We start from the raw sequence: 15231 nt of genomic DNA, 5'->3' as shown, positions 1-15231 counted from the left end.
GAAATTGTGGTAAATGAATATTATTGTACCTTATAAAATGATTATTTTGAGGAATGCGGAGAGTCATGGCAGTACTTCTATGAACTGATATGCGATGACAATATTAGAGGTACAGATGTTGTGATCATCTGAACACCTGCAAAGAAGTAAAAAAGTAAAGTCATGAAAAGTAAGTTAACTAAGGAAAATTAATGGAATAAACCCTAATAAAAGGTCAGTGTCTACATCTTTAAGGGACAAGAGGACAAAGTTGAATGAGTTAGAGAGAGAGAAAAAAGTAATAGGAGAGGGTAAAAGGAAAATCAGAATGGTATTCATGAAACTCAAAGGAGGAGAAAATTTCAAGTAGTATCAACAACGCTAAATGCTTAAAAGTTTAAAAAGAGTGAGTAATGATGCAAAGTAGAAAGAACTCCAAAATACTTTGGAGCCAAAGAAGCTACCTTTAAATTCTGGCCTTCCTATTTTTTATTTTGTGGAAACTTGGATAAATCACCTTATCTCTAACCTGGTCCTCAGTCTCTCCATCTGTAAAATGATAGAATATTGTCCATGATCTTCAAGTTTCCTCTGAGCTCTAAATCCTAATGTTGAGGTTGGGAAGGGGACTCCAGAAGTTTGGGGTCATAGACCTGTGTCACAAGGTTTCTTAAAGGAATTTGCAGGCTTGAACCCATTTCCTGATCAAGTAGCTAAGTTTATTGTAATTGTAATGCCAAGTGGGCTGAATGCCAAAAAAAAAAAAAAAATTAGCAAAGTCCTAAGAGGAGACCCCTTTATCCAGCTTTCTATCATTTGTGGCATTTGATAGTTGCCTCCATTTCCCTTGCATACTTTCTTTTCTTTGGATTTATATGACACTATATATCACCCCCCAGCCCCAGTTTTCCTCCCTTTCTGAATTCTAGTCCCTTAATCTATTTTACTGTTTGTTCCCTCATGCCTAGACTGATCTACCGCCTCATGTCTATTTCTTAGAATCCCATATTTCCTGAGACACAGATCAAGCACCACCTTTACTATACTCTCTAGCTGCCAATGTTCTCCTTTTCTAATTATTTTACACACACACACACACACACACACACACACACACACACACACACACACTTGCCATCTTCAAGGATTGCTTCATTTCCTGATTTTGTATCCCAGTGGCTAGCATAGGGTTTGTCATGCAGAAATCACTTAATCCATCCTTCATGATTGACTAATGGGCAAACTTATTCTACAAATAAGGACACTAAAATACAGGGACTTATGGGCCCAGATTAGCAAGAGACTTGGCGCCAGAGGTGGATCAAAGTTTCTAAGCCTCAAGTTTTCTGACTTTTGCTTATGCTTATGTTTTCTGGGCAGAGAACTGAGACCATAAAATGTTCATTATTTATTTAGCATTAGACCAGGTTCTAAGGATGCTTTTTCTGGAGTAATTTTGCAACCACAGAACTGAAAAAAAGAATCAAGATAAATGCTAACCCTGTACCTAGGGCAGTTCCTCATTCTTTCCATTCAGAAGGAGTCAAACCATGGTTGCAAAACATATTTTGTATGGTGTTTTCAAAAAAAACTTTTCCTACTTTTTCTTTCCAACCACTAAAATATGATGGGAATGTTTGAATATACTCCTAGTTTGGAACATTGAAGTGTATATATATATATAATCATAATCACATTCAAAGTAATTAAAACTTTAGTCAATTGTTTTTATATTAATAAGGTAGCTTCATTTATCACATTTCTAATTATAATATGTATTTTTGAAAAATACTGGCATAGGGGCAACTAAGTGGTGCAGAGGATAGAGTACCAGTCTTGAAATTAAGAAAACCTGAGTTCAAATCTGGCCTCAGACACTTAACACTTCCTAGCTGTGTGACTCTGGGCAAGTCACTTAACCCCAATTACCTCAGCAAAAAAAATTGGTCACAGAGAAATCTATCTCATAATTATCTAGGACTGAAATTATACAATTTTTATAGACTGAGACAAAACTGAGTGAGTTTCCAAGATGTCAATACTTTTCCTTCTATTTTTTTTTCAGAATCTAGTCTTTAAAGACTTTAAAGTTTTAAATAACACAAGCAAAAAGCACTATTTTCCTGCTGGACAAAAATATTAAAAATATATTTCTCAATTTAGAATTAAGCTACAGAGATCCTAGAAATTGCATTGTAAAACATACATTTCAGAAAGGTTAATGGATAAGTAGGTAAAAAAATGGAAGCAAAGTATCTTAATAAGTAGATGATGAAACAAATCAAGGTAGATAAATAAAATAGAATATTATCATACCCTAAGAAATGATTAATATGACAAAAGCATAGGAGGACTTGTATGAACTGATGCAAAGCAAAATAATCAGAACAAGGAAAACAACATACACAATAACTCCACCAATGAACATGAAAAGAGCAAGGCAGAATAATGAAATTATAACATGGTAAAATTAGAATGATGAAATTTGGTTCTAAAGAAAAGATATGAAAAGGAACCTTTTCTCCTTTGCAGAAATGGGAAACAACATGATATAATATATGCCTTTAGACTTTTTTCAATATGTTGATTGGTTTTGTTGAACTATTTTAAATATGTTTTAAATTTATTTCCTATAAGCAATTTTTCCTCCAATAGTATGAAAGGGAAGAGACATGTTGAGGAAACATATATGATATTGAAATATATTAATAAAATGTTTAAAGAAAAATGCATATTATGCTTTTAAAATGGAACATAGGCATGTTGACCTATTTTTACTTCCAAGATAATAACATTTTTATTTAAAATATTTGATTACAAAATAATCTTCTAATGCTGAATTCATTTAATATGTGGATAGCAATAAGGACTTATAAAATTTGTCCCCCCAAAAAACTATCCAGAGTATATATTAATAAAGAGAAACTTTATATATAGTTTATATAAGCATATGTTATAAAGCTTTATTTTCTATATAAAGTTTACACATACATATACAGTTTGTATAAATACATATATAGAAAGAATAAAATTATATATTTTTAAATTGAATGAAAACATATCAAAGTAAAGAAACAAAAAAAAGTAAAATTTGTTTAGTGAAAATTTTAAATCCTGAAAAAAAAATTCTTCTCTCTCTCCCTCACATCACACAAAAACACTAGTTTCACATAGGTAACCAAAGGTAAAGAAGGAATAAAAAAGTAAAAATATGATACCAAATTAATTAAGTTATATTAGTTAATATTTATCATAGTACTTTTGTTCAATTTATTTATGCCAAATGGTGTTTGCTGTGGGGCACACAATGGATGGAGTCTCTGATTAAAGAAGACTCACATATCTTCCTGAGTTTAAATCTGATCTGAGACACCTATATGAACCTGGACAAGTCATTTAATCCTGTTTGCCTTGGTACTCCTGTTTGTAAAAGAGCTGGAGAAGGAAAGGGCAAGCACTACAGTATTTTTGTCAAGAAAATCCCAAAGTGGGTCATAGGATTCAGACACAACTAATCAACTAAACAGCAAAATACTTACTGTACGTAAGGGATTCTACAAATCATTTTGTAGATGAGAATTGTTAAATTTATATCATTTATATTAAATTTGGAAAATATTTTAAATGCTACAACAATATCATAGAATTTCTTCCTGTCTGTACCTATAAGAATTCCCTTTCCAACATTCCTAACAAATCTAGCCTTTCCTTAAAGACATCCAGTGATGGCAAAGCCCTTATCTCTGAAGTCAAACCATTCTATTTTGGGATGGTTAATTTCCACTCTATTTCCATCCCTTCAATAATGACCTAAATTTCTAGTTATGCCCCCAGAAGCCAAGATAAACAAGTTTTATACCCCCTTTTTTGTGGCTGTCTTTCAAATACTTGAAGATAGTTATCCCTTCCACCCTAAGGTGAAAAATGAACATTCTTGTTCCAGCATTGATAAATAATGAATCTTCTAAAAGAGTTAAGAGTGGAATCAAAGATGTCACAATAAGGTATAATACAATGGTTCTCAAAATTTTGGATCTCAATATTGAGCTTCACCAGAAGAGTTTTTGTTTATAAAGGTTATATCTATTTGTTAAGTTATTGTTTACTAATTTTTCATTCATTTTCTACTCTTCATGATCCAATTATTTTTAGCATTTCTTAAAAGAATTTTTTTTTTGGAGAGAGGGTGCTTATAAATAAATAAAAAACCAAAATTATTTTGATACTGACTTTTTTTCCCCTGAGGCAATTGGGGTTAAGCAACTTGCTCAGGGTCACACAGCTAGGAAGTGTTAAGTGTCTGAAGCCAGATTTGAATCAGGAAGAGGAGTCTTCATTCTATCCACAGCACTACCTCACTGCCTCACATATTTATTTTTACCATAGTAGACATTGCAATATCTTAATATTATTATGAAAATAGTTTTGGCTTCCTTTATCACCTGAAAGGGTCTTTGGGTCCTTGAGACCATATTTTAAGAACTCCTGGTAGAATAAATCAAGGGATTTGATTTGTTGTATTTGGAGTCCTGAAAAATGTGGGTTCAAATTTTGCCAAAAACACGAGTGTAGTGTTCCTACACATCTGTCAGATTGGCTAGAATGACAGGGAAAGATAATGCTCAATGTTGGAGGGGATGTGGGAAAACAGGGACACTGATACATTGTTGATGAAATTGTGAATATATCCAGCCATCCAAAACAATTTGGAACTATGCTCAAAAAGTTATCCAACTGTGTCCCTTTGAGTCCCTTTGACCCAACAGTGTTACTATTGGGCTTATATTCCAAAGAGATGTTAAAGAAGGGAAAGGGACTTGTATGTGCAAGAATGTTTGTGGCAGCCTCTTTGTAGTGGCCAGAAACTGGAAACTCAGTGGATGCCCATCAATTGGAGAATGGCTGAATAAATTGTGGTATATGAAAGTTATGGAATATTATTGTTCTGTAAGAAATGACCATCAAGATGAATACAGAGGGGTTTGGAGAGACTTACATCAACTGATGTTGAGTGAAATAAGTAGGAGCAGGAGATAATTATACACTTCAACAACAATACTGTATGAGGATGTATTCTGATGGAATGGCCATCTTCAACAATGAGATTAACCAAATCAGTTCCAACAGAGTGATAATGAACTGAACCAGCTACACCCAGGGAAAGAACTCTGGGAGATGACTATGAACCATTATATAGAATTCCCAATCCCTCTAATTTTGTCCACCTGCATTTTTGATTTCCTTCACAGGCTAATTGTACACTATTTCAAAGTCTGATTCTTTTTGTACAGCAAAACAACTGTTTGGACATATATACATATATTGTATTTAATTTACACTCTAACATAGTTAACGTGTATTGGTCAACCTGCCATTTGGGAGGAGGGGGAGAAGGAGGGGAAAAATTAGAACAAAAGGTTTGGCAATTGTCAATGTTGTAAAATTACCCATGCAAATATCTGGTAAATAAAAACTCTTAATTTAAAAAAAAAGAGTGTAATATTCCTGGGCAAATCTGTTGATCTCTGAGATCTTCATTTTTCTCATTTGTAAAACATATGGTAATAGTACCTATCTACTAGGCTGATTGTGAGAATTAAGTAAGATTATGTGTATAAAAGACAAAATCATAAGCAATGACCCACATTTATGTATCATATAAGCATCTTCTGCAACAGATGCTATTATGATCTCATTTATTATATTATTATATTAGGTAAGATTGTTGTGCAGAGGAAATAGTACTTACACTTAAATTAGAAGACTTGAATTTAAATCACACCTCTCGTGCTTACTTTTTTGTGACTTTGAACAAATAGCCAATACTCTCTGGGTTTCTTTTGTTTCCTCATCCATAAAATAATGGAATTGGAATAGATAGTTTCTGGATCTATGAGACATGGTCCTAAAACCATGTGAGATGTTATTACTGTATCATATAACAATAAAAGAGTTTTAGAGCTTAGGTGGTCTCTAAGTGCATTCCCTTCAACACTGTTGCCATATGCTTCTGTTGGGGGTCCATTAGAGAATGATACATAATGACTTGGAATCTACACTTTAGGGAGCTCTTAGATACGTATTCATTTTTTATTCCTCTAAGCACATGTCATAGTTAATCTCTTTGGCAATCCAGTTCTAGTACAAAAGCAGGAATGGGAAAGGACTTTGAGAAACCATTTTTACATTAAAAAAGGCAAATGAACATCTTTTCTATTTTTACAATCCTCTATTGACTAAGGAGTGCATTAGTCCCCTGTATATGGCTGTAACTATAGAATTCTCCCTCTTCACTGCTCTCCCATTTCCCCAGATTAATGTTCATCAGTAACTTTTTTAGGCTTGCTGTACCTTTCCTCCCTCTTTGGGAAGTTTCCTGATCCCCAGTGTTCTCTGTAATTGGGAGGTTTACCCAGCTTCACATCCTTTTCCTTGTTATCTAATAGTACATCTATGTTTTAGTAGTATAAAGGTCATTGAGTCAATGACCTTTAGTACATAGATGTACTATGTTTTATTTATTGACTCATAATATAAAGGGGGGCAATAATAACATGAAAAAGTAATAATTTTCAAAGATTATTAGTGCCTTCTTTCTAAATTATTCAAATAATTGAATAAAATTTTCTTCTCTCTTTCTCCTATCTGGTCTTGACCTAGATATCCAAAGAATAACAAAACCTCAAAGTGAAATGGTATGTTTCAGAGCGGAAATCTCTTCTACAATATGATACAAGTTGTAAGAGATAGTGTCTGCTTGAAGACTTCCAATGAGGCAGAATCCACATTCTACAGAGATAACTCCCTCTCCACTATAATCTGTCTTGGTCAGACCACATCTAAAGTATGGTATTCTATTCTGAATGCCACATTTTAGGGAAGACCAGTTGACAAGATGTAGAAACAGGGAAGAATAATGGTTACATAAAAAAAATTATTTTGCTATTATATTAAAAACCAATTATTAAATTATATTCAAGACATCTTCCTTGTATTTTTAATATCACAAAATATTCCTTTACAGATGCAAATGTTGAATTGATATTGTTCAGTGATTTTCTGATTGTTAATATTGAGGCAACAATGCAAGTAGACTTTTGGTGTATTGTCACAATCATGTACAATATTAATAAGTGCAGCTCCAAAAGGAAAAAGGATACTCTCTCTCTTAAATATATAATTCAAAAATATTTCACTCACTTCTAAATGATAAACTTTTCTTAATACAAGGGATTCTGGGAAGTCCTAGGCAAACAAACAAACAAAGGCCTTGACAAATAAAGATGTTTTAAGTGTAGTGCTTATAATGATCTTGTTTGTAAATAATTTTGCATTCCTGGTACCAAATTCCAAAATGTCATAGAGCCTCCTAATGAGAATCATAGTCTCTCTAAATGGTTTACCCTAATAATTCATATTGGAAAATCCAAACATATGAATTATGACAGTTATCCGACTGTACTGCTATTGAATTGCATGAGCAATAGCAGTAATGATAGTTTATATTTATGTAGTGTTTAGTGATTACAAACAAATTTAAAAATATTAATTGTCATAATATTTTTTGGAGGTAGGTGCTATTATTTTCCCCATTTTATAGATGAGAAAACTGAGTCAGACTTAGGTTGCGATTCATCTAGGTTCATACAGCTAATTGATATCTCAGGTCAGATGTGAACTCTTCCTAACTCTGGATCCATTCTTCTATCCACTGAGCCTCTTAGTTCCCACTGATGAACAATTCATCAAGGTGGTCCATCAGTATTTATAGATTTAGACTGATAGTTTAAAGTTTGTGACTTGAGCAAAATAGTAGATGGGAAATTGATAAAATTGATTTAGGAATTGATGCAAAGCTCTCAAAGACTGTAGCATTCTCTTTAATTCAAACAAACAAATTAAAAATTTTTAATGCTAATATTCTCTCAGTGATACTATGGGATTGAAAATGATGAATCTCAGTAATGAAAGAACTATGATCTTAAATCATACAAAGAGAAACATGTGGTGGGTAGAAGATGGCTATAGTATGTAGCTCATAATAGCATGTATAAGAAGTAGTGGAGAGGACTTCGTAAGAGAAATGTATGGATGTTGCACTACTCACATAATGTTAAAATACCTAGAGAAAAGTACTGAACAAATTAATGTGGCTGCTTATGTACACTTCGTGGCAGAAGATGAGCTAACATCACATTAACTGAAAAGTCTTTTGTGGGTTATAATATGTACTGTTGGAGAGAATTAGGATTAAAACTTATTTGATTGGGAGGACGGCTTGTACAATAGTGATGATCCAGATGAATTATATCCTTGGATATTATAAAAAGGAGAAAGCATGATTTCTGAGCTACTGTCAGTTTATTTGGAAGACGTTGTACAGGGAAGTTACTGTAGAACTGGAGAGGGATAAATGTCCTGATTCTCAAAAATAACATTTATAACACTATATGCTAATGAGCTTGACTGGGAAGAATCTATAACTAATTCTTAAAGAGAGAATCAGGGGAAAATTAGAAAAGGAAATGGGAAATATTGAGGCTTAGCATGGCTTTGTCAAGAATAAGTCATGCCAGGTTAATCTTATTTCTTTTTTGGATGATATATAGACTGATAATACATTTATCTATATACCTACATATACACATATATCTCTATAAAGATATCCACACACATATATACATATATATTGTATGCCTGCTATATATATATATATATATATATATATATATACTTTATATATATAAATACTGCTATATTATACATATATAATGTGTATAATAATATATATATTCACAAATAATTATTAAATAATATTTGTGAATAATATATATATATAACATGCTATATTATATATATGTATAAATATCGCTATATATACATATATATATATATATATATATATATATACTTTATACACAAGCACACATATACACATAGATAGATGGAAAGAGGGATGTTTTTTGTTTGTCACTTTTTATCACCTCTGACTCTTTGTGATCCTATTTAGGGTTTTCTTGGTAAAGATACTAGAGTGCTTTGCCATTTCCTTCTCCAGGTCATTTTACAGATGAGAAAATTGAGGCAAATGGAATTAGGTGACTCGTCCAGCATCACACAACTATAAAGTATCTGAGGTCAAAATTGAAATATGAGTTTTCTAGACCCCAGAATTGGTCATCTATCTACTGTACCACCTAGCTGCCCTACCAATATGTTTTAAGATCTGTAATTTTTTAATCTAGCATGTTATTTTTTTCCTCAGTTTTCTGTCATTTACAAATTTGATAAGTATTCTCTCTATGCCTTCATCTAGTATACTGAAGAAAAATGTTAAATTCCATAGGCTAAGGATAGAATTACTTCATATATGTGTATGGTTGTTTATATATATTCATATACATCACATATGCTAACATACAAACACATGCATATATGGAACAGTCCTGTTCTTAGACTCTGATATTTAAACTGTGCATTCATGTGGACACCCATATGTATATATTTTTAAAATATATAAAGTATATTTATAAATACAGCTATATATGATGGCTAGCTGTGTGAACTAAGCTACACCATTATTTTTTCCAATGAAACCCCAAATGGGATTGAAAAGAGTTGGACACAACTGAAAAATGATTAAATAACAAATAGCTACATATAGTTATATGCTGTATTTATATATATATATATGTACATATATATATATACACACATACATATATGTGTATATATATCCATAGATAGATATACTGCATATATATATTTATTTACATATATTACTAGATTTCAGCCAAGCATATAACACTGTGTCTTAAAAATGAGGAGTGAATGAAAATATAAATTGATAAGAGTATATCCTATTATCTGTTCAAATTATTAGCTCTAAAGTGTTTCTTGGATATAAAGAATTGTTCTGATTTCACCAGTCACTTTTCTTATGGTCTTTTAGAGTTCTTAGAATAAGTCTTTGATGAGAAAAAGGGGAAAAACACCCACACAAAGTATCTGTTTTACATAAACATTCTTTTATATTTCCAAACATAGAGGCAAACAAGAGGGCAAAATGATGTTTCCAGGGCAGTTAAGCGGATGTCTAGAAATTTTGCTGTCTGTCCCTTGGATGGGAATTTATTTTCTCTCAGTCTAAGCCTGAGGCTAACATTCCAACTGTTCACCATTTAGCCTGCAAAGGGATACAGATGTATCTTCCTTCCCATCCATATCCCCAGAGCCTGATGGATAAAACAGCTGTCTCTCAAATGTGGACAAACTATTCTGGTGGCCAGATGATTCTCTTCTGCTGCATACCAATAGATAAATCAATATATATGTTAGAGAAAACTGCAGGGCCTTATGGAACAGACTTTTTTTTTTTAGAGAATGAAAACTGCTTATAAACAAGCCTCTGTTTTCCTAGGGAATATTCTTTTTGGATGGTGATTTTCATTTTAAAAAATTGTGAGCTACATGTTTTAAGCTGCACAAGAATATCCAAAGACTAAAAATATCACTAAAAAGATTTTGCTAAGAAACATCACTATTCTGTGGAATGACCACCATTTTGGAACACTGTTACTTATTGAGATGGCTGCCATCTTGGGATAATTGGGAATTATTCTGAATATTTGTGAAAGCACCAATCTTTTCTGAAATATTCTCTGTTTTCATTATTGAAGCAGCAATTCTTGATGAGATGATGACTTTTCATTACAGAATCATCTATCCTTGATAAGATGGTCTTTTCTGTGTAATAGAAAAAAGGTAATGCACTTTGCCAACAACAATACTAAGATATATAATCTTTAAAGGATACAGTTTTATTAATATCCTGTTAATATATCATTTTTCTTCACTACAAGGAACAATTTGAGTAACAAATAAGGTGATCCAAAATATCTAGCTGTCAATATCTAATTATGTTTCTGCTATTAGAAAATATTTCTTTTGGCTGTTGAAGGTTTTTGTTTTTGTTTTTTTTAATCTTTAAGCATTCTCTCTTACAAATGAAAATGCTTCTTGGAAGGTGGGATAAAGTATGCATAGATGGAAGGAAGGAAGGAAGGAAGGAAGGAAGGAAGGAAGGAAGGAAGGAAGGAAGGAAGGAAGGAAGGAAGGAAGGAAGGAATAGAGGAAGGGAGGGAGAGAGGGAAGGAGGGAGGGAGGAAGAGAGAAAGGGAGGCAGGGAAGGAGGGATGAAGAGAAGGAGAAAGGAAGGGAGGGAAGGAAGAAGGGAGAAAAAAAGGAAGCAAGAAGGAAGGAAGGGGGAGAGAGAGGGTGAAAGGGAGAGTGGGAGAGAGAGATGAAAGGAGAAATGCAAGGAGGGAGGAAGGGAGGGAGAGAGGAAGAATGAGAAGGTGGGAGGGAGGAAGAGAGAAAGGGAGGAGGGGAAGAAGAAAAAAGGAGGGAAACAAGAAGGGAGGAGGAAGGGAGGAAATGAGGAAAGAAGGAAGGAAAGGAAGAGAGGAAGGGAGGAGGAAAGGAGAGAGGGAAGGAATGTAAGGGGCATGATCCAGAAAATCAGAAACAGGGTTGAATGGAAAACGAAAGCAGGCCTGTTCCCCTTCACATTAAAAGGACTTCATCAATGGGAGGAGTATAGGCTTTGTGAGGAAATATTCCAGGGTGAGCAGAATACAGATTAAGAAAAGAGTAAAACAGATTCTATTTTACTTTTTTTTCCTCTATGTATTTCCATTCCTTATGCTTCTGAATATTTTTAAGTTAGACAAGTATATTGAAGGATACTTGGTGCCAGACAGTCATCTGAAAGTGTCCTCTGAAACCATAAATTCAAGTTTCCTGTAATTCTCATTCACAGCACATAATATGTTCATGTGCAAAGTGACTTGTGGCTTCATAAAAACTAATGGAGACTTGGTACAAAGGGTACCCTAAGGGGATAACAAAAAGAATTATGCTACAGTTCTCCAACTGCAGAGAACAAGACCCTAAATGTGGGGTCTGGGGGAACAATGAAGGATAAGGAGAGGTCCCTCGCCATAGGAGAGTTTGTGAGTCATCAGTATGTTTATAGGGCTTCTGTGGCTAAGTGTGTGCCAGTGTGTCAGCTTTAGCGGCTGAGCCAACTGGACAATCATGGTTTCGTTCCACTGGTAGACTCAGTCAGTTTGTTCTCTTCAAATGAAGCCTACAGGATCCTTGGATCTCAAGCTCTCTGGTAGACTTGGCTTTATTTTCTGACATCTAAATTCCAGGAGCTGGGCTGCCCTAGTTCCAAATCCCAGAAGACATTTGGGTCCAGCTGTGTCTGACTATAACTTGAAGTCCAGAAGTGTCAAGTCTGTGTGGCGAGACTCATTTTTGAAATAACTTGCCTGAGACTGCTCATGTCCTCAAAGTTTTATTTCTCTCTTAAATCTATCCCATTCTTCCCTTTAGTGTGTGGTAAGGACCATAGTTGCTAGGAAACTTAGCCCCTGGGGTGGGGAAAAGGAAGATCAGGTGGAGTACAGCCAGCCACTGGTGGGGAAGAGGCACATCCTGGGGTGGTGATTTGTAGCTCTTTAAATTGTGGGACCTTTAGGCAAAGCCCCAGTTGCCCTTTCCTAATTACAACTCTGGCAGAGATTCTCTAGTGAAAATGGAGGGGAAAAGGCTTTTAGTCTTTAGGAATCTCCAACTAAACTATAAACTTAGGAGGGTTTGCCAAGGAATTGCTCTCAGATGGGAAATGTATTTTTTATTGTTGTTATTTGTTTAATATGCGGATGTATCTGTTCACCTGGAAACTGGCCTCAGAGCTCCATTCATTTCCCCTTTCAGGGAAATGGTTGGTGCCAAAAATCCTTCATTACAACATGATTGGCAGACTCTCCAGGACCCATCCATCACATTCAGATTCTTGGAGACAAGTTATCTCTCTTTTCTGAATGCCCCCTGCACATATTAGGCTGATTGTAGGCAGTCCTGGTATCTGACTTGCATTTGTTTGCCTTTTCTCAGAAGTCAATGGCCTTCTCATTCCCAGAGAACTATTTACCCTTTGCTGATTTTGATGCTATAAAACAGAGTTTTCCCATACCATGATGTAGGTATAAAACTTCTTGGGAAAATTCAATCTTAAAGCTCAGAGAAATCTGTAATATCATAACATATTACATATTATAACATAATATATCCATGTATTTCTGGAAGATACTAAGATGTGGTTAAAAAAAAAAAAAAGCTGAATTTATAATCAATGGTCCTAGATACAAATTGAGATCCTGCTACTTAGTACTTATTTGACCTTAAGCATATTACCTACCATTCCTACATTTCAGTTTCCTCAGCTGTAAAATAAAAAAAAGTTAAATCTAGTAATTGCTAACATTTATTTAGTACTTATCATGTGCCAAGTACTAGGCTAAACATTTTACTATTATTACCTCATTTAATACTCACAACAAACCTGGAAGACAAATGTTTTTATCCTGATTTTACAGTAAAGAAAAGTGAGGCAAGAAGGACTAAGTGATTTGCCCAGGGTCACACAGCTAATAAATATCTGAGGCTGGATTTGAACTTACAAAGATGATTCTTTCTGACTCTAGGACCCACACTCTGCCCATTGTGTCACTAGTTGTTATTAATATTCCTTTTTTAGTTTTTCTGGAGGGTACAATCTACACATCCTAATGCTTTTATGTTTTTCTCAACACTTCTCATCAAATTCACTGTGTTATGCTAAGAATTTAGTATACTAATCATTCCAGACGATTATTGTTCATCCTTCATTCTTGAAGAGGACTATTGACATCTGGAAGATGATATCATGACTTGCAAGCGAATTGGATTTAAGTTAGGCAGAGCTATGCAAAATCACCAGCCTCATTCTTTCCTCCAGAGTAATCATAGGAATCCAGTGGCAAGACATAGATCAGGACAACTGGAGGATGCTCCCCATCCCAGCTGTAATTAAATTTTAAAAGAGGACTACATAATAAGGGCAATGCTAAGCCCAAAGGAAGTATTACTTTTGGGGGAATTTTATGTATATATTGGAAAAAGTGGGGGGTTTGCTTGTTAGTATGTTTAGGCTTCCCCTCACTTCACTCTCACAATATGTCATATACATTTGGTGGACCCTGTTTTATTTTTTTACTCAATACCACCCAAAGAATTTCTATTTCTATTGGTAATCTTTGCCTTTGTTCAGGCAGCCAATTCAATCCTTCTCCATCAATATACCTTGTTTACTGCTATCTAGTTCAATACCCAAGTCTACACATCCAGGAGAATAGTATATGGCCTTTGTATTATTTTTTTGATGCATATCAGAGATGGCCACTCTTTCAATCACTCCTTTTCTTTGTTGTTGTCTTATGCAATATCTTCCTCATTAATTTTTTATTATCTTTTTCTATATCAGCTTAATGAGACTAGTTTGCCAGCACTGGGCTTCAACTTCTGGCAATCTTATCTAAGGATTGTTTATTGAACATTTCCATAGATCAGTACTTTCTCCCTTCTTTCAACTTTCACTTTATTTTCATTTTCCATTTTGATTCATTGAACAAATTTGTGTGCATAGGACATCAAATGTTATGTGTATAACCTTTGTAATCTCAATACTCAATGTATTACTTGGCACTTGGTAGGGGCTTAATAGATGAAGAATAAAGGACAAACAATACCACCAATAAATGCTAGTGACTGATTAATTCTGTTCTAGCCTGCCCTCTTCCTTTTCCATTGTTAGTTGGCTTAAGGCAAACTTACCTTGGCCAGAAATGATGACTGATATAAAAGCTTAGTTGATCAGTTCTACAAGTAGATTTCAGGGGTAGCATCTTTTTTCTGGATATTCCATTAAAATAATTATTTTTACATTAGTGGAACTGGTAAGCCTTTTATTTATTTAGTCAGGGAGGCAATGTAATGCTATGAAAAGAGAACTAGATTTCAAGTCTTTAATGTGCTTTAAAACCATTCCGCAGAGTTCTAATATACCCTTAGGATTTTGGAAAGGAGTCTTATCTCTGTCATTGGCTCAAGCTCCCATTCATTATGCTTCCCTAATTTTGAGAGGTCTCCAATGCTCAGTTTCAATTAATCACTTAATTATCAGTGTAGCTTTTACAAAAGCTTACAAAAGAATATTTACATCAATGATTTAGCAAGAACATATACTTTGCCCAAGGGGATATAAGTATCCCTCTAGCCCTTTTGTTTCTGGGGAGCAAAGGAAAATTAGATTCATAGCTTAACTCAATTATTGTAAAGCATTAATCCAACCAAGGCCCAAGT

Source organism: Sminthopsis crassicaudata, chromosome 2 (genome assembly GCF_048593235.1).
Source record: "Sminthopsis crassicaudata isolate SCR6 chromosome 2, ASM4859323v1, whole genome shotgun sequence".
Classification (NCBI taxonomy): domain Eukaryota; kingdom Metazoa; phylum Chordata; class Mammalia; order Dasyuromorphia; family Dasyuridae; genus Sminthopsis; species Sminthopsis crassicaudata.
This window is presented reverse-complemented; position numbering follows the sequence as displayed.